General features: G+C 47.2%; 1 protein-coding gene across 1 annotated transcript in view; it reads left to right on the top strand.

Annotated features, from left to right (window-relative positions):
• The window catches only part of TMEM125 (transmembrane protein 125), a 205,514-nt gene that overhangs the window by 175,157 nt on the left and 2,839 nt on the right, over window positions 1-27,518 (top strand). The gene's annotated exons all lie outside the window — the stretch shown is intronic.

The following is a 27,518-nucleotide window of genomic DNA, read 5'->3' as shown; positions in this document are numbered from 1 at the left end:
CGCACCTGAGACCCTCAGAAACCTACCCCTGGGTTCACACAACCCTGCCTGAGACCCTCGGAAACCTACCCCTGGGTTCACACAACCCTGCCTGAGACCTCAGAAACCTACCCCTAGTTTCACACAACCCTGAGACCCTCAGAAACCTACCCCTGGGTTCACACAACCCTGCCTGAGACCTCAGAAACCTATCCCTGGGTTCATAAAACCCTGCCTGAACCCTCAAAAACCTATCACTGGGTTCACACAACCCTTCCTGAGACCCTCAGAAACATACCCTGGGTTCACACAACCCTAGCTGAGACCCTCAGAAACCTACCCCCAGGTTCACACAACCGCACCTGAGACCCTCAGAAACCTACCCCTGGGTTCACACAACCCTGCCTGAGACCCTCGGAAACCTACCCCTGGGTTCACACAACCCTGCCTGAGACCTCAGAAACCTACCCCTAGTTTCACACAACCCTGAGACCCTCAGAAACCTACCCCTGGGTTCACACAACCCTGCCTGAGACCTCAGAAACCTACCCCTGGGTTCACAAAACCCTGCCTGAGACCCTCAGAAAACTACCCCTGGGTTCACACAACCCTGCCTGAGACCATCAGGAACCTACCCCTGGGTTCACACAACCCTGCCGGAGACCCTCAGAAACCTATCCCTGGTTTCACACAACCCTGACTGAGACCCTCAAAAACCTATCCCTGGGTTCACACAACCCTTCCTGAGACCCTCAGAAGCCTATACCTGGGTTCACACAACCCTGCCTGAGACCATCATAAACCTACCCCTGGGTTCACACAACCCTGCCTGAGACCCTCAAAAACCTATCCCTGGGTTCACACAACCCTTTCTGAGACCCTCAGAAACCTATCCCTGGTTTCACACAACCCTGACTGAGACCCTTAGAAACCTATACCTGGGTTCACATAACCCTGCCTGAGACCCTCAAAAACCTACCCCTGGGTTCACACAACCCTGCCTGAGACCCTCAAAAACCTATCCCTGGTTCACACAACTCTTTCTGAGACCCTCAGAAACCTATCCCTGGGTGCACACAACCCTGCCTGAGACCTTCAGAAACCTATACCTGGGTTCAGATAACCCTGCCTGAGACCCTCAAAAACCTATCCCTGGGTTCACACAACCCTGCATTAGACCCTCAAAAACCTACCCCTGGGATCACACAACCATTCCTGAGATCCTCAGAAACCTACCCTGGGTTCACACAACCCTGCCTGAGATCCTCAGAAACCTACCCCTGGCTTCACACAACCCTACCTGAGACCCTCAGAAACCTACCCTGGGTTCACACAACCCTGCCTGAGACCCTCAGAAACCTATCCCTGGGTTCACACAAGCCTTCCTGAGACCCTCAGAAACCTATCCCTGGGTTCACACAACCCTTCCTGAGACCCTCAGAAACCTACCCCTGGGTTCACACAACCCTTTCTGAGACCCTCAGAAACCTATCCCTGGTTTCACACAACCCTGACTGAGACTCTCAGAAACCTATACCTGGGTTCACATAACCCTGCCTGAGACCCTAAAAAACCTATCCCTGGGTTCACACAACCCTTCCTGAGACCATCAGAAACCTACCCCTGGATTCACACAACCCTGCCTGAGACCCTCAAAAACCTATCCCTGGGTTCACACAACTCTTTCTGAGACCCTCAGAAACCTATCCCTGGGTGCACACAACCCTGCCTGAGACCTTCAGAAACCTATACCTGGGTTCACATAACCCTGCCTGAGACCCTCAAAAACCTATCCCTGGGTTCACACAACCCTGCCTTAGACCCTCAAAAACCTACCCCTGGGATCACACAACCATTCCTGAGACCCTCAGAAACCTACCCTGGGTTCACACAACCCTGCCTGAGATCCTCAGAAACCTACCCCTGGCTTCACACAACCCTACCTGAGACCCTCAGAAACCTACCCTGGGTTCACACAACCCTGCTTGAGACTCTCAGAAACCTACCCTGGGTTCATACAACCCTGCCTGAGACCCTCAGAAACCTACCCTGGGTTCACACAACCATTCCTGAGACCCTCAGAAGCCTACCCTGGGTTCATACAACCCTGCCTGAGACCCTCAGAAACCTACCCTGGGTTCACACAACCATTCCTGAGACCCTCTGAAGCCTAACCTGGGTTCACAAAACCCTGCCTGAGACCCTCAGAAACCTATCCCTGGGTTCACACAACCCTGCTTGAGACTCTCAGAAACCTAACCTGGGTTCACACAACCCTTCCTGAGACCCTCAGAAACCTACCCTGGGTTCACACAACCCTTCCTGAGACCCTCAGCAACCTACCCTGGGTTCATACAACCCTGCCGGAGACCCTCAGAAACCTACCCTGGGTCCACACAACCCTGCTTGAGACTCTCAGAAACCTACCCCAGGGTTCACACAACCCTGCCTGAGACCCTCAGAAACCTACCCCTGGGTTCATACAACCCTTCCTGATACCCTCAGAAACCTACCCTGGGTTCACAAAACCCTGCCTGAGACCCTCAGAAACCTATCCCTGGGTTCACACAACCCTGCTTGAGACTCTCAGAAACCTAACCTGGGTTCACACAACCCTTCCTGAGACCCTCAGAAACCTACCCTGGGTTCACACAACCATTCCTGAGACCCTCAGAAGCCTAACCTGGGTTCATACAACCCTGCCGGAGACCCTCAGAAAACTACCTCTGGGTTCACACAACCCTGCCTGAGACCATCAGGAACCTACCCCTGGGTTCACACAACCCTGCCGGAGACCCTCAGAAACCTATCCCTGGTTTCACACAACCCTGACTGAGACCCTCAAAAACCTATCCCTGGGTTCACACAACCCTTCCTGAGACCCTCAGAAGCCTATACCTGGGTTCACACAACCCTGCCTGAGACCATCAGAAACCTACCCCTGGGTTCACACAACCCTGCCTGAGACCCTCAAAAACCTATCCCTGGGTTCACACAACCCTTTCTGAGACCCTCAGAAACCTATCCCTGGTTTCACACAACCCTGACTGAGACCCTCAGAAACCTATACCTGGGTTCACATAACCCTGCCTGAGACCCTCAAAAACCTATCCCTGGGTTCACACAACCCTTCCTGAGACTATCAGAAACCTACCCGTGGGTTCACACAACCCTGCCTGAGACCCTCAAAAACCTATCCCTGGGTTCACACAACTCTTTCTGAGACCCTCAGAAACCTATCCCTGGGTGCACACAACCCTGCCTGAGACCTTCAGAAACCTATACCTGGGTTCACATAACCCTGCCTGAGACCCTCAAAAACCTATCCCTGGGTTCACACAACCCTGCCTTAGACCCTCAAAAACCTACCCCTGGGATCACACAACCATTCCTGAGACCCTCAGAAACCTACCCTGGGTTCACACAACCCTGCCTGAGATCCTCAGAAACCTACCCCTGGCTTCACACAACCCTACCTGAGACCCTCAGAAACCTACCCTGGGTTCACACAACCCTGCCTGAGACCCTCAGAAACCTATCCCTGGGTTCACACAAGCCTTCCTGAGACCCACAGAAACCTATCCCTGGGTTCACACAATCCTTCCTGAGACCCTCAGAAACCTACCCCTGGGTTCACACAACCCTTTCTGAGACCCTCAGAAACCTATCCCTGGTTTCACACAACCCTGACTGAGACCCTCAGAAACCTATACCTGGGTTCACATAACCCTGCCTGAGACCCTCAAAAACCTATCCCTGGGTTCACACAACCCTTCCTGAGACCATCAGAAACCTACCCCTGGGTTCACACAACCCTGCCTGAGACCCTCAAAAACCTATCCCTGGGTTCACACAACTCTTTCTGAGACCCTCAGAAACCTATCCCTGGGTGCACACAACCCTGCCTGAGACCTTCAGAAACCTATACCTGGGTTCACATAACCCTGCCTGAGACCCTCAAAAACCTATCCCTGGGTTCACACAACCCTGCCTTAGACCCTCAAAAACCTACCCCTGGGATCACACAACCATTCCTGAGACCCTCAGAAACCTACCCTGGGTTCACACAACCCTGCCTGAGATCCTCAGAAACCTACCCCTGGCTTCACACAACCCTACCTGAGACCCTCAGAAACCTACCCTGGGTTCACACAACTCTGCTTGAGACTCTCAGAAACCTACCCTGGGTTCATACAACCCTGCCTGAGACCCTCAGAAACCTACCCTGGGTTCACACAACCATTCCTGAGACCATCAGAAGCCTACCCTGGGTTCATACAACCCTACCTGAGACCCTCAGAAACCTACCCTGGGTTCACACAACCATTCCTGAGACCCTCAGAAGCCTAACCTGGGTTCACAAAACCCTGCCTGAGACCCTCAGAAACCTATCCGTGGGTTCACACAACCCTGCTTGAGACTCTCAGAAACCTAACCTGGGTTCACACACCCCTTCCTGAGACCCTCAGAAACCTACCCTGGGTTCACACAACCCTTCCTGAGACCCTCAGAAACCTACCCTGGGTTCATACAACCCTGCCGGAGACCCTCAGAAACCTACCCTGGGTTCACACAACCCTGCTTGAGACTCTCAGAAACCTACCCCAGGGTTCACACAACCCTGCCTGAGACCCTCAGAAACCTACCCCTGGGTTCATACAACCCTTCCTGAGACCCTCAGAAACCTACCCCTGGGCTCACACAATCCTTTCTGAGACTCTAGGAGACCTATTCCTGTGAAATACATGGCTGAACCTGCAGAGGTCCATCGCTGGGACCCACCTGTGTGAGACCCTCAGGCGCCCATGCCTGTGGAACACCTGTATGAGACCTCAGAGGGCGATTACTGGGACACACCTGTATGAGACCCTCAGGGTTCCGTCCCTAGGTACACCTGTATGAGACCCTCAGGGTTCCATCCCTGGGTACACCTGTGTGAGACCCTCAGGGTTCCATCCCTGGGTACACCTGTGTGAGACCCTCAGGGTATCATCCCTTAAGTTGATACACCTGTGTGAGACCTGAGAGGTCCATTCCTGGGACACACCTTTATGAGACCCTCAGGATTCCATACCTGGGTACACCTGTGTGAGACCTGCAAAGGCTCATCCCTGTCTGAGACCCTTGGATACCCATCCCTGGAGTGTCACACCCTTACCAAGACCCTTAGAGACCCATCCCTGGGACACCCCTTTCCTGGGATCTACAGAGATAATTCCTAGCAAGCCTCTGTCTGAGTCCCTGGAACACCCAACTCTGGAATGTCTCACCTCTTTCCAAGACCCTCAGCGGCCCGTCCCTGCTGAGACGCTTAGATACCTGTTTCTAAGCTTTCGCGTCACTTTGTGAGACTTTAAAAGACTCATCTTTGGGGGACACATGGCTGAAACCTCAGATATCTACCCCTGGAAGACACCTGATTGAAACCTCAGAGGGCCATCCCCTCAGGGGCAGATCCCTGGGAAACACCAGTGTGAGACCCTCAGAAACACGTTTGTGGGACTTACTTGGCTGATCCACAGTGACCCATTCCTGAGACCCAGAAGTCTATCCATGGGACACACCTGTCTGATACCCTCGATGGTCCATCCCTGTGACACCTCTGCCTGAGACCCGGAGGTCCATCCTCAGACACACCTGCCTGAGACCCTCGATGGTCCACCCCTGGGACACATCTGCCTGAGACCCGGAGGCCCATCCTAGGGGCCCCTATGAGACCCTCACAGACCCTCCGCATGTGTCCCCATTGAAACTCATGCCCATGAGCCCTTCGTGGAGGCCAGCAGACTAGCACCCCTAAACACTTCCAGTCAAGGTACGTGGTGGCCCGCGAGCCCATCACCAAAGGTCCCTGGAGACCCTCCTCCCAGACTCATGGAGCCCCCCAGCATCACATCTAGCAGAAGCCATTGGTGGTGATTCACTTTCTGAGGTCCACGGATGCAGAGGTTCATCACACCCCACGCCCCGGCCTAAGAGCAGCGGAGTCCAGCCTCAGGGGCCATGGATCTACAGAGACATATCGCAAGCACCCCAGGAGTTCCCGTGTTCATCCCTTCACCCCTGAGGAAGAGCATGGATAAGCGCAGCGGTATCCGGCTGAGGACTGTCACTCACCAGATATCCCCACAGTAACACTGAACGGTCACTCACTGGACATCTCTGCTGTTGAGAGCACACATCAACCCGTGATCTCTGTGGATCCCAGGGTAGACGACACGGGTGGATTATTCTTGATCAGATGGAAGCCCCGCTGGATCTCCCAGGAACTGACCTGGGCCACTGCAATTGTGAGTAGAAGCCTTACTCAAGACTTTCCCTCAGCCCCGCCAGACTCCTGTAAGTCTAAGAAACCCCTTCTAAACTGCTCACTCAGGCCAGAGGGACTTAAAGATAAAAATCCTACTGCACCCCCAGGTATCCCTTTATCAATGGGGAAGCAGTGGATGTTAAAAAGATAATAAAAGCAGTTCTTTTTTGGAGGTTATGGCCCTAAGACCCTAAAAAACTGCCGACATGTTTCAGCCCAAAGATTAGTGGCCAAAAATGGTCCTGGGCTTTCGTGAGGGCATAATGAAATTCCCTCCCTGGTGTAGATCAAAAGACAATATTTGCTGGCCTATATATTAGGTTTGAAGGCGCAGAAAGCTGCAACCTTCGTGACAATAGTGACAGTAAAAACAATCACAATAGGGAGAATGCTTATCTCCCTTTTTCCTTTAACAAAAAATTTCGCCCAATTAGAGGGGAATGCAAGTATCTACGGGGTCACGATGGGGTAGCCTTGTAGTCAAACGTACTCCAAAGGTCCTGCCCAGTGGTAAATCTATTCAGTATCTCTGATCCCCGGAGATAGAAGTATTCTCCCTGTTGTGATTGTTTTTACTGTCACTATTTTCACGAAGGTTGCAGCTTTCTGCGCCTTCTAAAATAATATATAGGTCAGCAATATTGTCTTTTGATCTACACCAGGGAGGGAATTTCATTGTGCCCTCATGAAAGCCCATGACCATTTTTGGCCACTAATCTTTGGGCTGAAACATGTTGGCAGTTTTTTAGGGTTTTAGGGCCATAACCTCCAAAAAAGACCTGCTTTTATTATCTTTTTAACATCCACTGCATCCCCATTGACAAAGGGATACCTGGGGGTGCAGTAGGATTTTTATCTTTAAGTCCCCCTGGCCTACCTCTCCTAAGGGCTCCCTGAAATACGGTTGAACCCACCCTGACCTTTCGGAGTCAAGGTGAACCCGATGATGAAGCATGACACCAATAGGGTGTGTGAGGGTTAAATAACAAAAGGAATCTTTTCCTTTCCGCTGTTGCGGTACACGCCACCATAAGGAGTCGAGAAGGCTTCAGGAGCCACTTTGGGGTCCGGATACACTGTTGTGAGTAGAGGGCTCCAGGTGTATGCCTGTCTATCAGATAATGTGATTTAAAGTATAGGCATAACGTATAGAGGAGCCTGCAATCCCTGGTTAAAGCCTCTCTCTAATGCTTCTTTTACAGTTGAGTTGCTTCAGCTCTAGTCACCTGTAATGATTACATGTCATAGCTGTTCAACTGTAATAAGTTATTTTAGTTGAGTTGTTACATCATATTTCTGTCTGCCAGAGCCAGAAGCCTTGGTGCTTAATTACAGCTACAGTTTAAATACCACAAAAAAGAACTAGAATTTCTTTCTGATTGTTGTTTCTAAAAGAACATTGATGCAATGGGTCATTACCCCCAAAACACAATCTTTCTGCATGTTTCTACACATTCTGAACTACAGTAATTTGTAATATGCACTTTAAGCTGACTCTAGTATGTTTTTGCAACAAATTACTAACTGATCTTTGTCGAGTTTAATGTCATGCTACATGTTTCACTTTTATTCTTCATCTATGCAACCATACTATCTTTCATATTAAAGAGCATAACAACAAAGGTTTAAGCAGGTTATGGGATGGGTGATGGCGTGACCATGTATTATAAGGAATAAAATACCCTCTACTGTACATTAAATACAGTAAGTCACCTTGGAGTTCTATGACCCTAGACCGAAACTCCCCAGTGACTTCCAGTATCTTTATAGCGTACAGCAGGGTGTGCTGTATCTAATGTCTATACCAGAGAGAATGATTAAACACCCCAGCTGTGATGTAGATTCAAACTGACATCAGGACAGTACTGACGTCAGACCTATTCGGATACCAGTTTTGTGATATCAGAGGCTGCTTGGTATGATCCAAAACAAGCCTTTGATTTCACAACACTCCTCATGATCCGCGTGCTTTCCAGTCTCTCTCTTCTGTAGTTAGAGCTTCCACAGGAGTGCAGATGTGTGCTGCAGTGGAAGTCGATGATGGGCTGGAGCATGTTGTCTGTAAGCGTGTTAGCTTTAACACACATGCACAATTCATAGAATGAACACACACTCCATGGCTATCTGTATGCATGCATGCATGGAATGGAGTCTGTGCCCATGCCTAAGTGTGTTTGCAGGGCTCTCAATATTCCCTGTGCCAGGTGTTCATTGCTCATTCACTATTGTATTTACACACAGCTTTAGTGGTTTGGCAGAAATCATGGCCACACAACAAACAGCATACAACTAGACTGTCCTGCTTTCACTGTTTATTGTGTGTCGGTTTCACTGGTGTTTTCTCAGTGCTTTCCAAACCTTTTGAAATCAGTGCTTATCAGTGTTTATTCAGCTGATTAACCCCCAAAATAAACAGAAACTGTGTTTTTGTAGTAATTACAAAAAACATGTTTTTTTTGTTTGCAGTGATTGTACTAAAGCGTATATTTAATTTAAAGGAGAAGCAATGAAGGTTATGTATTATCGTCGCAGTGGAAGTATGCCAAATGGACTTATGTCAGACTGTTTTAGCATACAAAGTCTGTGTATTGCACTTTCACTCACATTCACATCTCATTACCTCTCACACTCACTCTGTCAGGACTTATAAATGGCTTAAAAAGTAAGGGCACTATATTCAAATGTTTTAGTAAACAAGTTCCTGGGTACAGTATAGGGTTGGTCACCTGCTCATTACTGAGTATTATGACATTGTAGAGGTGGTCAATCATGACAACTGTATAATACCTTAAGAACTTTAAAAATATTGAATTAGAGCGGATTAATTTGTAGCCTTGCCATCGGAGGCACCTAAAATGTGATGCTTCAAGCATGGTCACAACTGCTCTTCTGCACTCTTTGCCTGACTACATTGAGGTGATGCTGCTGTTGTGTGGATATTCAGAGCTGCCAAGTGTCCCAAGGCAAATGTCTCACTTTCAGTCAGTCCTGACCTTTAAACTGACATCATATTGTATTCTGTGACTGAAATTTTGCTGTAAGCAGTGTAACTAAAGGCTTAAAAATCCCAGCAGTAAAGTGAAATTTGGTAAAAGAACAGGATTAGATGAAGGTATCGCACATAGAAGTGAGATACTTTGCAGCTGTGAATTTTGTATGGTATGTGGAAAGTCGTGTATTGTGTTTTCACCACAATCTAGTGAGCATGGTGACATCACTCTTTTCACATGTACCTGTCACTACACCTTGCACTGGATATTTGAACTCTGGGTGCTTTGCAGTTCACCTGCTATCAATAGTAACTTGTTAGAAAAGGGGGTTGCTTTATCAAAGGATTTTACCTGTTCTGTGTCTGTGGGTTAATGTGATAGTACAAGATTGCAATAAGTTGCATTTCAGTGAAAGGATTAAAAACTACCAAAAGATCAAATATGATTTTAGTATTTCTACTGTTTGTAGAATAATTAGATCACACCTAAAATATTCTTCTAATCCATGAACCTTTAATCCAAGCACACAAAACTGGAAGAAATAAAAGAAAGAAGAAACAATATTTTAGTGGCACCCCTACACAACAAAACCCAACCAGAATAATCTTAGACGAGTCTTTTTTGCTGCTACTATGTATAAAAAAGTTACATTGTGTTGACCCCTTAAGTAAAAAATAAAAAATACTCATTCTTGAGATTTTATCAGTTATTGTAGGTTGAAACCTAAAACAGTATAACTGACATACAACAGAGTGGCTTTGTGTCAGCCCTCTTAGCTATTAACTTATTTTAGTAAGACCCTTTCAGGCATTGGCATGATTGGTTGCCCATCACCTTTTCCTATCAGCCTGTGGCGTTTTGTGGATGTTACTTTGGTGAACAGACTAAAACGAATCTATTGGCTCCTCTTTAGACTCTCAGCTATCTTTATATGCGTTATTCCCCCTTCTCTAGTTGCGGCGTGCAAACCTGTGTGCAGCCCCTGGCAGCCCTGCTTTGCTTACTTGTCATGAGTGCACAATAACAGATCATGCCTGCTGTGTGCTCAGTTGGCAGCAGTGTTGCATTTGTGGCTAGGCATGAACAAAAGCTTTTTTTCAAAGTTCAGTTGTCTACTCAAACCCTAATAATGTAGAATAAAGAGGATGCATGCTATTTAATGGGTGACAATGTAATACGAGATATAAATACAGATATAACATCCAAACATATAGGAACTCAGAAAGGACAAATAAGGGATTTCTTTGTCCTTTCAACTCCAAAGACTCAATGATGTTTCGATCCTTAAAGATGATAAATGTTATGGATCATCATCAGGATACTTCACCTGCCATATGAATCTAATATAGGTCCTTATTATCTTAAATCAGTGATGGATATTACAAGAATTTCTTCTCCTATCACCATATGGTGTGATGCTGTACATGTCTTGCACCTTTCATAAGCTTCTCCCCTTTAGGCGTGAATGTGATAAAGACCAACAACTACGGGTGCGCTGTTTCTGAAAAATATGTCACCCACACATTGATAAACACCTCTGTTTATATCGGCGACAGGCGGGCACAGATCCAACCTCAACAACTGGTCATCACCGGGCACTGGGAGTAACAACACGGCCATCAGTGAGCCTCAAGTAATTTCATATTATGAGGAGATCTCCCAAAATGTAAGGCGCTTGACGCTACTCATTCTTGGTACCTGGTGTAGTGGGCAGAGGGATGCTCATGGCCCATCAGAGCCAGGGGTTGGCGTTGGAGAGCCCAGGGTGGTCTACAATGGACATGTTTTCCTTGGCTTTGTGTAAGGGAGCAACACAGAGTTCTGCTTGTGTCCCTTTGCTCCTTTCTGACCCTTTAGTTACAACCCCAGTACCCTGGCTTTCTAGTTTCTAAGTCAACATTTTGCCCAGAAATGGGAAAAGGCAAATGTCCAGAAGTGATATAAGCAATTACTCAAGCACAGGAAGGCACCGGGGGTTAGAGGGGAAGGCATAATGTTTTCTATCCCCTTGCTGACAGTTCTGGAAGTGGGAATACTTTACTCTTGGAACCCATACATTGGGGCTCAAGGTGAGCAACAAAAAGAGGGTGGAGTCACAGGGGGCGGGGTCATGAAAAGCAGTCTGACCGTCAATGTCTACATTTATGATTTAAAAAAACATCAGTCACAATGAAATTGGCACCAAGGAGAAACGTGATAGTAAATCGGTGGCTTAATTAGTTGCAAAGGCTGCAATTTAGACTATTTTACGGGGCCAAAGCACCTGCGCAGAGAGCTTTGTCTGCCCATTAAATCTCAGGGAATAAAAATAATAATGGTAAGATAACTCTGGTGGTTAAAATGCTTCCTGGAGAGATCTGTGTTTTGTTTAGTCTCAGTTTAGACTCATAAAGTAGCTAAGAAGGTTCATGTGAATCCAGCAAAACACATCTGCACCATGCAGATGACAGATTATTATGTTATGTAGATGGGTAAATGAGTCACTGCCTTTGACACAAATATCCTTTTATTACTTGCAGTTCATAAAGTGCAATCCTTTTAATATAGCACAGTGAGCTATGCACCGAAATCAAGGCCGTGCGTGCAAACTGCAAGACATGGGTCAAACACCTTACTGATTGTTCTCAATCTGTTAATACAAGGCTGCTACAAGGGTAGTAATAACAAATAACCCCAAGCACTGGGCTATGTTTTAAATCCTGAGTTTGCATTCCTCCTGGCTATACAATTTTAGAGTATAATCCCTGCGAGTAAATACAATGACCGACTCCCACACCTTGAAAACCTCTGTCTTATGCAACATCCTGTGCATGGGTTTGCTAAAGGCGTGACTGCAGGTCACTTGCCATCGGTGAAGGTTGAGTAACCTTCATGCAGTCTGTGGTTCTGTTTATCCTAATGAGGTCTGAGCTTTAGTGATGGAGGGCACTGGGTTATTCATTTAGGTGTCACACCTGCTCACTACATCCCTCATGACACAGGACGCTTGCGTGCACGATGACGCAGAGCTGCAGTGTGACGTCATGGTATATAAGGTTCTGGGATCCTAGCTTAGGGGATAGTAAACTGGGTTCCATGTTGAGTATAGATGCTCGCCTGGGACAAGTTCCTGATCCTTCACCAATAGACATATATTTATGTTATCAAATCAGGGAAATGACAAGGCGTTTTGTCGGTTGTCGCGGGTAACCAGGCCAGAGTGGGTTATGGAGACCCTCAGAGAGGGAGTGTGAGGTCCCAGGTTTGTATGGTAATGACATGGAAATATCCACATAATGATTGTGCATAATTAATTGCCTGACCTAGCACTCTTGCATACTTTTGCATTTTAGGTGCTGTTTGCATATCCACAGTGACCATCACTGATTCAAGATGCATCGAGCAGTCCTGATAGGAATAAACTCAGAACAAGGTTTGTACAAATACACAAAAGGCAGGTGTAGAGCAGAGATAATACGAGTGATAAATGTTATACACACAGTAAACAGTGGGTTATGAAGTCCATCAAGCTGTCCAATAGCAAATAATCTCATATCTTGCAAATGTTCAGTAGGGTGCGTACTCCTAACCTGCTTCAGTACAGCTCTTCGTCTCCAGTTGGTGAAGCGTTAGACTCATCCGTGCTTCGTTAACCAGTAATGTGTTCTGCCTCTGTAATGAGTTCATATTTACAGCACCAAAACTCATCTGTCCTTGAAATAACTAATCATTCATTCAGCCTCTCTAGTGAGTCCATATTTATGAGTTCTGAGTCCTGTCAGGTCTTAAAATAGCCAATACTGAATTGCTTACTCTGTATGAGACCATATTTAATAGGCTTACGGGAAATTTCAATTACGCCTGAGTAATCGGAGAAATTTTAGTAATTTCGCATTACTCTTATGAGGCAAAATTATACGCTCATGCCCGTTTCTGAAACTATGAGTAATAAGACACAAAAATTCTACTGCAAAAGCACAGGAATAATGAATTTAGAGAGCACAAGTGGCAGCTGGCTGCTGCTGTTCGTGTTCTGTTGCATTTAGCGCTATTTTCTAAGCACAAAATGCAGCTTATAGTCAATTGTGGACGCAAGGGTCCATTTGTGCTAAAACAATAGTGCTAAATGCCGGGTTATGCTTTTTGCATAATTCCGCGTAATCTCACTTAAATTTCACAATTACACTATAGGAAATTACAAGAGTAACCCCATCACCTAATATTTACCAGAATCAAACCTCATAAAACATTTTCTGCATCGTTGCCTGTATATTGAATCCATTTTTAACAGCACTGGGCCTCATTCCCTCTTTAAATAAACAATGATACTTCTATATTGAGGCCATGTTTAACAGAACTGAGCTTCATCCCTTCTTAAAATAAACAATAATGCATTTCTGCTTCTATATATAGGCAATATTTAACAGCATTGGGCCTCGCCCCTTCTTGAAATAACCAATAATGCATTACTTACTCTGTATTGAGACCATATTTAAGAGCATCAAACCTCATCTGTCCTTAAAATAACCAGTAATGCATTTCTGACTCTATATTGCAACCTTATGTAACAGTATCAAGCCTATGAATCCATTTGCTTTCCTTCTTTCAAAATTGAGGTTCACGGTCTCCCTTATGCGTTCTCTTTTTTACTTTCTGAATTACATGCAATGCAAGTGGTCTCTGATGTTCTTGTACTTTTACATCGGTGTTAGGACCAACCCCGGCTGCACCAGAGAAGAACACGAAAGCAAAATACAGCATTTTTGGATCAGGTAATAAGGAGACGTGCCATCCCTCTGTGCTCTTTTGTCATTTACTCTTCAGAAGGTAGTGATCTCTGCATCCTGGAGATGTGCAGAGCAAGGACAAGTACTAGGGTCAGCTTTAGTGTTTGGGTTAGGGTAAGGTTAGAGTTAGGTTCATGGCAAGGGCCAATGCAGATAAACAGACCTCGTAGTGGGGCTGATGTAATAACTAGCTACTTTATATGTCTGTCTGCTCAATGTGGCACTCTGTGTATGTATGTACATAAGTGGCATTTCTATACCACAAACCCATGCAAAAGGCAGCGGTGCGCTGTACATGGGCAAATGCAAGCGTAAAGTTGGTGAGTAATAGGACAGGAAGCTGAGTTTGGATGGATAATGCATTGTGTTGTGATGTAGTGTTCTTTGGAGAGGTGAGTCTTCAACTCTTTCCTAAATTGGAGCAGCGTTGAGGCAGTCCTGACAGATACAGGGAGACTGTTACAGACTCAAAGGCCTGTTGTCTTGTTTTTGTCTTTTCTACACTTCTCTGTCTCCAGCCTGATGGTTTCCTGGCTGAGAGTCAACAGAGATAGTGAACTTGTTTGCAGATCAGCAGGGGATGCTGGTCGTGATGGCTTTGTAAATGAAGCAGCTGGTTTTAAAGATGGTGCGGGCTGACAAAGGGAGCCAATGGATTTCCATCAGGGTGGGGAGTGGTGGGGGGGGGAGGTTGTGATCATATTTCTTCAAGCCTTGGATGAGATGTGCTGCAATATGTAGGATGGCCCTAAAGAGCGCCAGTGTGAGCTTGGAGGCCACGGACTAGGGCATTACCGCTATCCAGATGCAAGATTATGAGAGCATGAACAGCAGTTCTTAAGATGTTTTCTGGAAGAAATGGTTGGACGTTTTTTAAAAGACAGAGCTTGCACCAAGTCTCCTTTGTTTTTATTGCAATGTATTCCTTTCAGTGATATGATCGGACACCCAGTCCCCGGCACCCACAGCAGCAGGGTGCACCAGTGGGAATTAGAAATCGAATTGAACTGCAACCCATGCACAACCCACAGTGCAATACTGCACAGGAAGTGTTTTCTGGTAATGATCAGTCCCACAAGATGAGTTCAGAGACACAGTGGAACTCCAAACCCCCTTTTGTAAATGAATAACACACTTAGAATAGCACTAAGAAACTACAATTGTATTTAAAAATGTTTATTTTAAAGTCATAACCAAGTGCATAAAATAGGAATTGTAACCACACAGAATGCAAAGGGGAATGCAACTCATCATATCATGGTCAACAAAAACAGAAAAGTCATGTCTACATGGTCATTGAATTTTTAGCATCCTAGCACCCAAGGGCTATTTCTAAGTGCTCTGTTAATTCTAGCTAGAGTAGTAAATAGGAAGGCTGTACTTGAGTTTCTGAGGATGGGTTGCACAGCATACCTGTGCTTTAGTTGTAAAGTAGCCAGTCAGCTGTTTCCTATTACAGCTTGTTTGGGGCTGAAAATAAACAGCGACAAACTGACGGCCACTTCTTTTTGTGGTCCCCGATGTCGCCTCTGACTGAGGACGGTGGGTGCTGCGAAGCAGTGTGCCCCCTGGCTTGATAGTCCAAGCACAAAGTCCCTCTTTGGCTGTGCTTTGATACCTGAGTTTTTATAGTATGTGATCACCGATTGTATCTTGGCTTATGAAAACAAATGCAGAACTTGAAGACACCAAAGTATCAGCAAGGCTAATCAGTCATGACAACAAATGCATCATCTCGATTCACATATTGATTATATGCATCTCTAAATAAAAGCATGTCACTTTAGACAATTAGGAGACACAATAGTAATGTTTCTGTGCATATCTTGAAAACGTCATCCTTTCTATGAATGAGATAAAAGGAGTCAGAGGATCATGAGGGAAAGAAAACAGAACAGCTCAATAGGGCTAAACTGGTAGAGATTGGTGTCCACGGTGAATCTGGGTGTATTGTCATCTGGTGAGAATTGTGGTTCAAAGCCATCAAGGTTCATTTAACTGAGCCAGGTTTGTACTGTGTCTTGGTTGCTGTTGTTGGCAAATAGTCGGAATTCTGCCTGGGCTGGGTTGAAATTCAGGCAGCCATAAGACATTCAGGTGTGGGTGATCTGCAGGCAGCGTTTGAGGTGCTGGATGTCTGCAGCACAGGAGACTTTCAGGTAAAGTTATGGATCATCAGCATACTGGTGAATCTCGATGCTGTTATCTGTGAGTAGAGAACCACGCAGCTCCCAGGGCCGGACTGGCCATAGCGGGCAACGGGCAATCGCCCGGTGGGCTGCAAGCGTGGGGGCCGGTTTTGGGCCCCTGGGGACCGTTTTTGTTACAGGGCCGTTTTTCCAGCATAGCTGCAAAATCGCCCAAAACCGGCCCTGGCAAAGAGCTCGGCGGCACCCACAACCCCCCCGGGGGGGGGAGCACTTTGCCAGGGCCAGTTTTGGTGTCCAGCCCTGGCAGCTCCATGTAGAGGTTGAAGATGACAGGAGATCGCATGTAAGCCTGGGCGACGCCATGTGCGATAGGCATCTTTTGTGACCTGGGGGTGCCCATGTGAACAAACTGGTGCCAGCTGGAAAAATAGGAGCAGAACCAGTGAAGGCAGGGCCTGCTGTAGGAGGGTGCGACTGGGCGATGACCTGGGGAGGGGGCACTGACCTCAAGAGGGGTGCTGTGTTTAGCAATAACTTACGATTTAAAAGCACCTGCTGCAGAGTTCCTTGTGCTTCCAGATTTCAGGCAGCAATACAAATGTCAAGAGAACTCTTGTGCTTAATGTTCCTGCTAGAGAGAGAGATGGGGTTTTTGTCTAGTGGCAGTTTTGACTCGCCATGAAGTAGCACAGAGGGCTGATATGCCTGCTGCAAAGAACTCGGACTGTGCAGATCGCAGATCTGTATTTTATGTGGATAGCTGAGTAGATTACTGCTTTTGTTACAGAGATCCTTTTGTTACCACATTTCATAGGAAACAACCCTAATATAGAACAGCGACTGTTACAAACGGTCATCAAAGAGCTGCATGCAAACTGCATAAAATAGGTTAAGACATTATGTTTTTTCCCCCAGTCTTTCATTATCTAGGCCTAATTTTGCTGAAAAGGGTTTGTTTGGGTAGATGTACATTCTTATTAGTAAAGCCATCCTTTACCAGCACTTTGTTAGGCTAAACTTATAAAGCGCACTGACACCATAAGTTTCCTGGCGCTGAAATAATGATTGTGAGGTGGTGACAAAAAGACTAGTTGGAATTAGAGAAGAGCCAGGTTTTTAGACTCTTCCTGAAGCTCAGCAGGGTGTCAGAGGTCTTAATTGCCAGGGAAAGTGAGTTCCACAACTTGGGTGCCAAATAACTGAATCTGCGGCCACCCAGCTTTTTAAGTTTAACCATCGAAGTGACCAGAAGGTGAAGATGGGCTGAGCGAAGATTGCAGACCGGGCAGTACGTGGCGATGAGTAAAAACAAATTAAATGTATGTGAGAACAAGGCTATGGAGAGATACGAGGTACTTTGGCTGGGTGGTCATGAGGGAATCCAAGGAAGAGATCATTGGCTGGGTGGGACGCCATAAAAGATTGTTGCACCGGGCACCACCAGTGCTAAAGCCATCCCTGAGTGAAGGACACTGCTTGTGGCTCCCATGCGAGACCCCGTGGTGCCTGTGAGGGTGGGATGCTTGGCTGAGAGGTCCAGCAATATTAGAAGGCAGGGATTTGTGGTCAAGAGAGCATTGTCTATGATGTGTACGGTTTTGGCATCCACGCTGCAGTGTGATATGAAGCCTGACTGGTTGTCGTGCAGGAGATGGCTTGCATTGATGTGATTTTGGAGATGCCCATTAACTGCTTTTTCCATGGTCTTACCAATGAAGGGTAGGTGAGTGATGGGCTGGTAGTTGGCAAAACCATCAGGGTCTAGTAAAGGTTTATTTAGGAATAGGAGGATCTGGTCTATATTGAGAGCTTCTAGGAAAGTGCTTTGAGTGAGGACAGTATTGGACTTGAACCTCTGTGCAGGGTCACCCCTAAACATTTTGCATTTAGCTCTCCTGTTTTCTGAATTACATTTTTGTTGTCATTAGGACTCTGTGCACTTTACCACAGATGACGAGTGCTAAAGTGCTTGTGCTCCCTCCCTAAAACATGGTACAATTAGCTTACACCTGATTGGAATATTTAATTTACTTATACGTCCCCAGTATATGGTAATATATGTACCTAGGCCCTGTAAATTAAATCCTACCAGTGGACTTCAAACACTCATTGTGCTGCCCACTTAAGTAACACAGGCCTGCAATTACAGTGCCTGTAATGGCATTTTTAAAACCTCTATGGTAGGCCATAACAATCCAAATGGCAGGGTGTATTGCATTTAAAATGTAGGACTTGTGCTTTTAAGTTTTACATGTCCTGGTAGTAAAAAACTCCTTAATTCGTTTTTTCAATACTGTAAGGACTATCTCTTCCATTGGACAACAATGGGCTATCTTATTACCTTTAATATAAGTGCTAACTTTTAATTGGGAGCAGGTAGGAATATCATGTTTGGACTTAAATGTATTGACATTTTAAATCCTCTTTAATGATACATTTGGGTTTCAAGTTACAATCCTGAAAAGGCCACTTTTTTTCAAAGTTGGTATTTTCTTGTACCATCCATTTTGTACCAGCTGCCTGTGTCCTGGGTCATATGACTGTGAATAACTTAGAGGTTGGTCTTTGTGTATTCCTCCCAGACAGTGAGACAAGGGGGACTAGGTGTTGGCAGGATGGGCAATCCTGCCAGGGTGGTTGGAGTAGAGGTGTTCCCTGTTTGACTTATATTCAAAGGGCTGCCTCCAGCACACTCACACAAAGGAACTAACACTAGTCTTGACACGGGAAGGAAAGAACTTCCTAGAACCAGATGAGGGGCTCGTATAGGGAATCCCCCCCCTAACTCATAGGCTAGCACCAGGTATAAATATTGGACCTTCTGAGCCACTCATATGATAATTTCTGGACCAGTGGAATACTTGAAAGACGGACCAGCCTGCTGCCTTGCTGCTGGAAGGACTGGCCTGCAGCCAGAGGAAGGAAGCCTGGACCTGCTCCTTGAACCCAGGACCAACTGAGTGTCTCCAAGAGTTAGCTGGCTGGCCTCCTGTGTGAGCTACAGGGACATAACAAGTTCCGGAGACCTGTCCTGTCTCTGCCCAGCTGACTAGAGCTGCAATTGTACCTGCCTGAGCCCTGCTGACCTCTGCTAGAGTGAGTCCCTGATTCCCAAGAGTCGCCCCACTAGGCCCTGAATCTTGGCTGGCATCAGAGGGCACTTGTCTGTAAAAAAAAGGTAAATCCTTAAGTTTTGGACTCTTTGCAACTGCAAACTGGTCCGTTCGCTCCAAGACTCCAACGCCTGTGATGACAGCCAACGTGAAGCTCCAGTGAAGCCAAGTCTTCATGCAACAGCGACTGCCAGCCACAACCGGCAGAACGAGATATGAACTTCATGCTACAGCAACGACAGATGGCAGTGACCGCTAATGAGAAGCTCCAGCAACGACCGTCCATGACGCCCAATCAGATCTTCACGCTACAGCGAAGCAGACTGTCTGTGTTGCCAGACCTGCTCTTCCTAATAGATCAATGCCATCCACGACACTCTCCCTGCTTCTCGTGGCCTCCTCCACTGCAAAATTGACTCTTTGCACCAGAGTTTGAGAAAATTGATTTTTTCAGCTGTACTAACCTTGCTCTTGTATCCTGCCTGCACTCCATCGCAGTCAGATTGAACTTGTGACTTACACCCGATCTAGCATGACCAGATGACTGCAAGAGGCACTTTGTGCTTTTAGGCGCTATATCTACTTTAAATTTTGAAATTGCGTATCTCCGGTTCTACTTATTGGATCTTAGTTGTTCTAGTATCATTTTATTTATTAAGACAAACTCTACTTTTGTAAATTGGTTTGGGATTTTTCTTGTGTTGAATTTTTACTTTATTATTGTTTGAGTGCTGCATATATACTTTACACATTACCTCTAAGTTAAGCCTGACTGCTTTTGTGACAAGCTACCTGTCGGTTATGCACATGTTAATTTAGTGACTTTTGTGATTCACTCAACAAGGATTGTGGTTGTTGTCTGAGTGGGGCTCGCACCCCATCAACCAATAATCATATTTTTCCCAGGTGTCATTACAGTGATGTAGTGGCCTCTATGTAGAGGTAGGCCAATGTAATGATAGTGCATGTATAACATAGAATTATAAATTAAAGCTATTTGGGTGGGTTCAGTCTGGTATCATATCCACACGTTTGTGCACTTTTGTTGTGTTCTGGCTGTCTACGTCTGTAGACTTTGCAGCCTGTTAGTCAGTGTTTCGGGGAGGCCCACATCAGTAATAGAGGCTATATCAAAACTTCTTTCTTGAGCTCCACACAGCCAGTCTGAAGAAGATGGTTGGTTTTCTAGAGTATGGATAGCTGTTCTTGGTGCCTTTGACCACTAAGATCTTTTGGGGCGCAAACATTAAGTCTCTGTCAGATAACTCCTAGAAGTTAGTAACAGGATTGATATCTGTACTAGTGCAAGAAACTGGTAGTGAAACATGCTTGAGAAATTGAGGGTGATTCATAAGTGATCCAACCACATTTTTTGTTGCAGCGCTTTGTGTAAACACTAAGGTGAGCATGCTGCCTTCTGAGCTTGTTGCTCGACTTACTACGTGGCTGAATGTTTTAACTCGCATTTTCAAGTGGTTACGTGTCTGACTATTCCATACAGGAATATTGTGGTACAGTAAGTTCACAGTAAAATGCGCAGTTGGTGTTCTTCAAAAGGTACAGTGCTCTCTGTGCCCACTCCAGTAGTTTGCCAGGATCCAATGGAGACTGACTGTCCTTAGTCTGGACTGCCAAGTCCAGGATTTTACTAAGGGGACCAACGATATCAAGCACAATGTCCTGGCATTCCCGCCAGGCTCTATCCAGTCCTCTCCTAGGATCCTTAACCTTTTCGATGCGTCCGACATCACGGTGGGCGTGTGTGTCAGGCGGCCAGGGGCTGTCCGAACTGCGTGCGTGTCATTTTTTTCCACGCCGCGGCTGAATGTCCGCCACGGCGAAGCAGTTAAAACATTTCTTAAGAAAAGTGGCCATGTTTGGATCCAGGTCTTGTGTGACTACCACTTTACCCAGAAGAGACAGTCGCACGCATTCAGAGAGCAACGTGCTACACACTTCCTGCTCAAAGCCTTGTTGCAAGATGTCTTGCACATAATGTGCCACCTCCGTACATGGCACCCATTCTGTGGAGCGGGGGTGAACAATCTCCTTTGGATCAAACAACATATTTGTTTGGGGGGGGAATATCAGGTCTCACATGTTGTTTCCATTTGGTGGCAGGTTCAAAGTCCTCCTGAGGAGCCTTCTCATCTGATAGCGAATCTGAGGATGATGTAGAGGGTCCACCATGTCGGTGGAGCTTCGAGCAAACTCCGAGGGTTCGTAAAAACCAGTACTTATATATAGGTGGTCACACAGGACTGAATGTGCGAATTGTGAAAGGGACATTAGTCAAGGAACCTCTGGAAGAAGTACCACGGTCAAAGCCCGCCTCGTGCTGCACCAAACCGACCAACTCATGCCGACCATAGCGTGCCAGGGTTGGGCGAAGGGCAGCAAAGCCTTTATCAAAGCTCTATTCACAGACTCCCAAACTTGAGTTTCAAGTGCCTCTACTAAACGCTCTTCCATGTCTTATTCTTTTGAGACTTATATATACCTGGGTCTGGTGGAGCAGCCACTGCAAGGGCCTGTGTTTGACTTCATGGTCACAGGTTCAAATCCTGGCGGGTCCACTCAGCCATTTATCCATCTGAGGTTCTTAAAATGAGTACCATTGAGTTGGGTAACAATAAACATCTGTTGTTCAGTGCCAAGACACCTTCGGGTAATTGTGTGCTTTACACCTGTTATGTTACTCCAGATAGTTATCACCTTCATCGACACAATTAGCCATGGCCACTTTCACCAAGGGTTTTGGGAGGTTAAAGGGGGAGAGGCAGGCCTATACGGGTTCAAGAAGGACCAATAACCTATTAACAGGGTAAAACAAACCCTAAATTGTTGCCCAAAAGATTTATTTTAAGTAGTGGTGGGAGGTACTTAGCTCTCTTTAGGCTGAGCCCCGATCTCACTTTTTTCTCCCCGGATGTGGAGGGGCAGAGATGCACTCGCTGGGTGCAGAGCAATGAACCGATTGGTCATTATTCCCTATTGTGCCTCACCGCGCATGCGCGGCAGACCCCGAGTGCGCATGCGCGTGCGCTCATCTCCCGCTCCAGGCAGGTGGCACAGCTCCCGTCCTGCGCACCGAACACCGGGGACACAACACAACTGAGAGCAACAATTACACAGTACCAATAACGTCACAGTGCGTAATAAAATAGGGTAATGGACTCAGCTCAGCTGCTGCAGCAGCGAAAAAAGAGGAAGGGCTTTCTCGTCACTGTGCTCTTTAGCCTACGCGGTGGACTGTGATTGGTGGAGAGAAGCAGGACTAAGCCTTCTGTGTTATGAAGTTGAAAGTTTTGTTGGCTGCTGTGATGCTTCAGTAAAGAAAGAGAAGCGTAATCCTGGCCTCCGTTCCTGACATAGAGTGGTGGCATGGGCTGAGGTGGCTGAGGTTGGCAGCCGTCGCACTTTGGAAAGTTTGTGCCGTCGAACCAGTTTCCCAACTTCGCACACCTCCACTGAGGGTCACAGCCTTGTTTCCTCTCATATATATAGGTATTATGTGCACATGATTGCACCTTTTCCATACCTTTGCTAAGCTCACGAGGACAGTGACGTGTTCAAATGAGGTAGGGGAAGTGTGGATGACTTTGCCCCTTTGTGCAGCTCTCGTTGCAGCGCCCTCTTCACACGGGCTTTGTTCACCGGCTGCGGTCTCCCTGCACACAGGGCTCACTTGTTTGCACACATTAATCATTCCTTTCCCACTAATGCTGGAGAACAAGGAAGTGTCTGTGCCTCACAGCTCCTGGAGTGCCTGGCACAAAAGGAAAGTGATCTGGGGCTGTCCATTGTCAGGATTGTGCCACTCTTTCTGGTTCCTGCCCCTGGTGCACACCCCATACGCGCCCCCACTGAGGGTCGGAACACCCTCAGCCTCACCCCCACCTGTGTGTGAGTCCCCATACAACCTCCCTAGCAGACATTCATCTGAACCCCAGTTTATTTCTACCTCTGCCTGAGGTCGCCCTTCAGTTACTAGGTCAGTCACCCCGAGTGAGGCGTGCACTGGTCACCCCCCTTCTCATCCGCCGAGCACCGACCCCCTCTCCATACAGAGATCTGAGTCGTGTACAGGGCCACTGAAATTATGCAATTGTGCAGCTATTTTCACATAATTATAGATTTGCCGCATTTGCCACATAACCCATCATAGTATGAAGATTTTAACAATAAAAAGTCTTTCTAGCTCAAACGGTTCAAAAGTTACCAACACAGCAACAACATCTGCAGCCGCGCAGACCTTGCAAAGCTTGACTGGTCACCTTTCTGTTGCGCATTGTTACCTTTGGGTGTTAACTGGCACTAATGAGGTGCCTCCAATGCCAAGGCAGTGTTAACAAATGTAAAAAGCCCAAAGTAATGAAGTAATACTATTAAAATATGTGCCCTTTACGCCGCATAATTTGCCTTTTCTTGATGCATACTGTACTCAACCCCCCCACGTAGTTTGACCCTCCCCTGCTGCATAATTCCAGTGGCCCTGGTCATGTAGGGCCACCGTTTTAGTCTCTTGGAAGAAGTTTGGCCGGTGCCTGCTGCTTTAATCCTCAAGCCTGTTAGAAACCCTAAGTTTTTTTCCCCCAAATGGCTTCTCAGAATTATTTTTTGGCAGCCCTTGGATGTTCTGTGTATACAGGTTGCGCCTGCTCCTGTGCTACAGTGTGCAGAGTACAGTCTCTGAGAACTTTCTCAATTTACCACTTTTGATTATTTTGAGGGTGTTAAAACATTATTTTTTGCATGTAATAGTTTCCAGGTGTGTCATTAAGAACCCTACAATGCTGCTGGTTTTTGGGGCCGCCTGGAAGGATGCCATGTTGATTGATCAGTGGCGGCTCCTCCGCTAAGGCGGAAGAGCATCACCCGCCTACTCCTTGAGCAGTGCGAGAGAAAAATAAAATGATAATAACAAGAAGTTCTTATAATTTTATTTTACTTGGCTGCAGCCAGGTCGGACGGGGCGGGGCGTGGCTGGCTCGCCATGGAGGGAGCAGGAGTGGTTTTCACTACTTCCCTACATGCGCATGACACTTGACCAGCCCTAACCGTCATGCACACTTGGAATGTTCTCCATTGAGCTGTGTTGCACGGCCCCGTGGAGAAAATGGCAGGCCTCCCAGGCCCAACAGGCCGCTCAGTCCAATCACAATGCTGCTCAGGCAGTGTCGTTATTGGCTGGGAGAGTATGGAAAGCTGGGGGCTTCCGGTGCTGGCAGTAGATGGAAGAGAGACGTGCAGTGGCAGGAGAGTCGTGCAGCGGCATCTGCAGCCGCTGCGGCGTCACAGAGGTAAGTTTATTTATTTATTTATTTTCACCCGCCACTTCCATTCAGAGGCAGCCGCCACTGTGATTGATCATGTGACACCACAGGGACTCTTGGAAATTCTTCACTCAAGGCCTTGCTGTTCAACCATGGACACTTCAAGGCAGTATCCATTGCTGAGACAACCGGGTTAGGATTGACAGTGATGGAAAGGACTGGCATAAGAAGGGTACCCGCTTGGCGAGGCATAGCTTCGGGTACGGAAGGCAAAAGGAGCGATGCTGTGCTAGGGGAAGCGGAGCCACCAAGAGTGACAAAAGGAAGGTGTTTGCCTCCTGGAGTCAGAGTGGTGGAGGAGCGGATCCAGGACCACTTTAGATGATCTAGGAGGCTGCCCGAGTGTGGATACAGGGGACCTTTAATTTAATTGCGGGTTTATATAGCGCTAGGAATCGACTCCCGGAGGAGTATCTCCACGCTTCGACCGCTGGGGAACCCGTCCTGGCTCACCCTGAGAGATGGTCCCTGATGGGTATCTCTAAGGTGCGACCAAGCATCCCCGGCGGTCTGGGGGGGCCGTTGTGAAGATGAGGCAAGCTGATGCCCAGAGTTGCCGAGTGTGGTTTCTGACTAGAGTAGGCACCGAGGCGAGAATTATCGTGTCCGCTGACCCTGGTCCACGACCCTGCCGCGTCGGGAATCGAACCCTGGTCCCAGGCCGTTCTCTGCTTACGGGTCTGCCGCCTCTAACCAGTGAGCCACACTTCTGACCTTCGGGTCAGCGCTGGATCCACGGGTTCCCTGAATGTGAAATGAACTCTGCAACATGTCAGAGGGCAACTGCTGGTGACTATGAGCAAGCCTTAGTCATGTGCAAACTGTGCACCTGCACAGGGCCGCTAAACCCCAGGGGCCGCCACGCCAATATATATCCTTAATATAATAATCCTCTGAGGATGGATACATATTTGCGTCGCGGCCCCAGTGGCAGGGATTTGGTGGCCTCCAGCTCTGTTCCACTTCCAAACACCCTGACCCCCTTCCTGAGCTCCGGGGGCTCCGCCCTGCCCAGACCCCCTCTTCCGGGGCCCCCTACCTATGCTCCCTGCCCAGGGCCGCCATGAGCCTAGATCCGCCCCTGCTATGAGCGGTCCATGGAGGTGCTTTAATGGCCAGTCACCTGCACATGACTATCCAGGAGACAGCTGACTCCGTCCGCAGCACCTGGGTTGGTACTTTGGGGTGAGGCCTGGGAAGTATCCCTGGCTCGTGGCAAGATGTCTGTCTTATGAAGGACAATGTTCCTCTTGCTGATTTGCAAAGGGCTGGTTCCTGCCTGAGGTAGAAATGTGGACACAAATGATGGATTGGAATGCAGCCTGGGTAATTATCAGTGGCTGAGATTAATTCAAGCATCCCACCCATGGCAGTTTTTCATTCTTCAGTTAAAAGGACACAGTGCAGTGCAAGAAGAGTGTGGGTAGATTATTAAACGGGGGCCAGGGTCTGATCAAGATTGGGGAAGTCTGGCTCATGAGAGGGGGTGCAGGCTGCTGAAAAAGAGGTGGTTGGCCTGTGGTATGGCGGGTGGTAACAGGTGCTGGGAAGTGCTCAATGGAGCCTTCTTCACACTCAGGTCTGTTTCTAAAGGGAGGTATCACTGGACCAGGAATATCTGGAGCACATGAGTCAGTAAAGGGAATGTTGATGCGGCTGCGAGTGTTGGATTTGATAAAGAGGTTGGCATTGGAAGACGCCATCTTTGTAGGTCTAGTGGAGCTGTTGATGAACAGCTTCAACTTGGGGGTTTCTGACCCTGGGCGTGGTCCAGATGCTGTAGCTCTGATGATGCTGAGGTGGGGGTGGAGCTAGAGGGAGGCTCCTAAGCGGCAATGCTGCAGCTGATTAGATTATAGCATTCCTGACGGAAGACTATAAAGGTACTCCTGGGGGACACAGGCAGTAAGGAGCAAAGCTGCAGAGAACAGGCTTTGGGTGGTGCTGAGAGTCATAAGCAAATGTTAGCAAATCTACTACAAGTTCTTAAAGTATGTACCGCGTGCATGCATTGTCTTTGTCAGATGTCTTGAACTTTACAATAAACAAATATTTCCATAGCGAATGGTCTCGCTTCTTCGTACGTACTATATTCCACATTCAATAGTCTCATTCTCTATACTCACCATAAAGGTGGTCTTCATGTGACATATAAGATGTTCTTGCCCATTTGTATTCCCCATATTCACTGCAGGGCGGCCCTCATATTCCATACCAGATGGCTCGTTCCTCATAGAGGATGGTTTTACTCCTTTCTACTCACCATAAAGGTGGCTTTCGTATCTCATATAAGATAGGGGGTTGGCAGAACTCGCGGAGCTTCACTCCGCAGAATTCCGGGAAGTCACATAAAAACTCAGCAAGATTCCACAGAGTTCCGCAAGTGGGCAAAATCCAGGCGCCATGCTGATTTTTAGCACCGGGAGCTTGTTCCATGCTGCGAAATCAGAGGGAACTGCACCACGCAGCGCACCAGTAGGCTCTACTTCTTTGGTCCAGCTCGAGTAGATTTTCTACTCGAGTGGCAGCTTTCTCACTGTGAGCGGCAGCTTTCTCACCGCAAATGGGCGGGACTGCCAACAACCGCCTACGTTGAGAAAATCTCACCAGGTGCCGTCCTATTGCCCGAAAATAATGCATGGGGATGCCAATTCTCACTCCCACTCACCAATTTAACGTTGGTGAGCTGCACATGAAAAAACGTCACCATGTGGCAGTTGGAGGAGTTTTGCCAGAACTCCGCGTTACAAGCATAAAGCGGAGTGGGCAAAACTCATGTATTCCACACTTACCCTGCCAGAGGATCGCCATAACCCTATTAGGATAGCTCACTCCTCATAAACCATATAGGTTGGTCCCATTTCTCATATTCCA

This window comes from Lissotriton helveticus, chromosome 1_2 (genome assembly GCF_964261635.1).
Source record: "Lissotriton helveticus chromosome 1_2, aLisHel1.1, whole genome shotgun sequence".
NCBI lineage: Eukaryota > Metazoa > Chordata > Amphibia > Caudata > Salamandridae > Lissotriton > Lissotriton helveticus.
The sequence above is the reverse complement of the archived record's forward strand: the minus strand, read 5'-3'. Positions and strand labels throughout refer to the sequence as shown.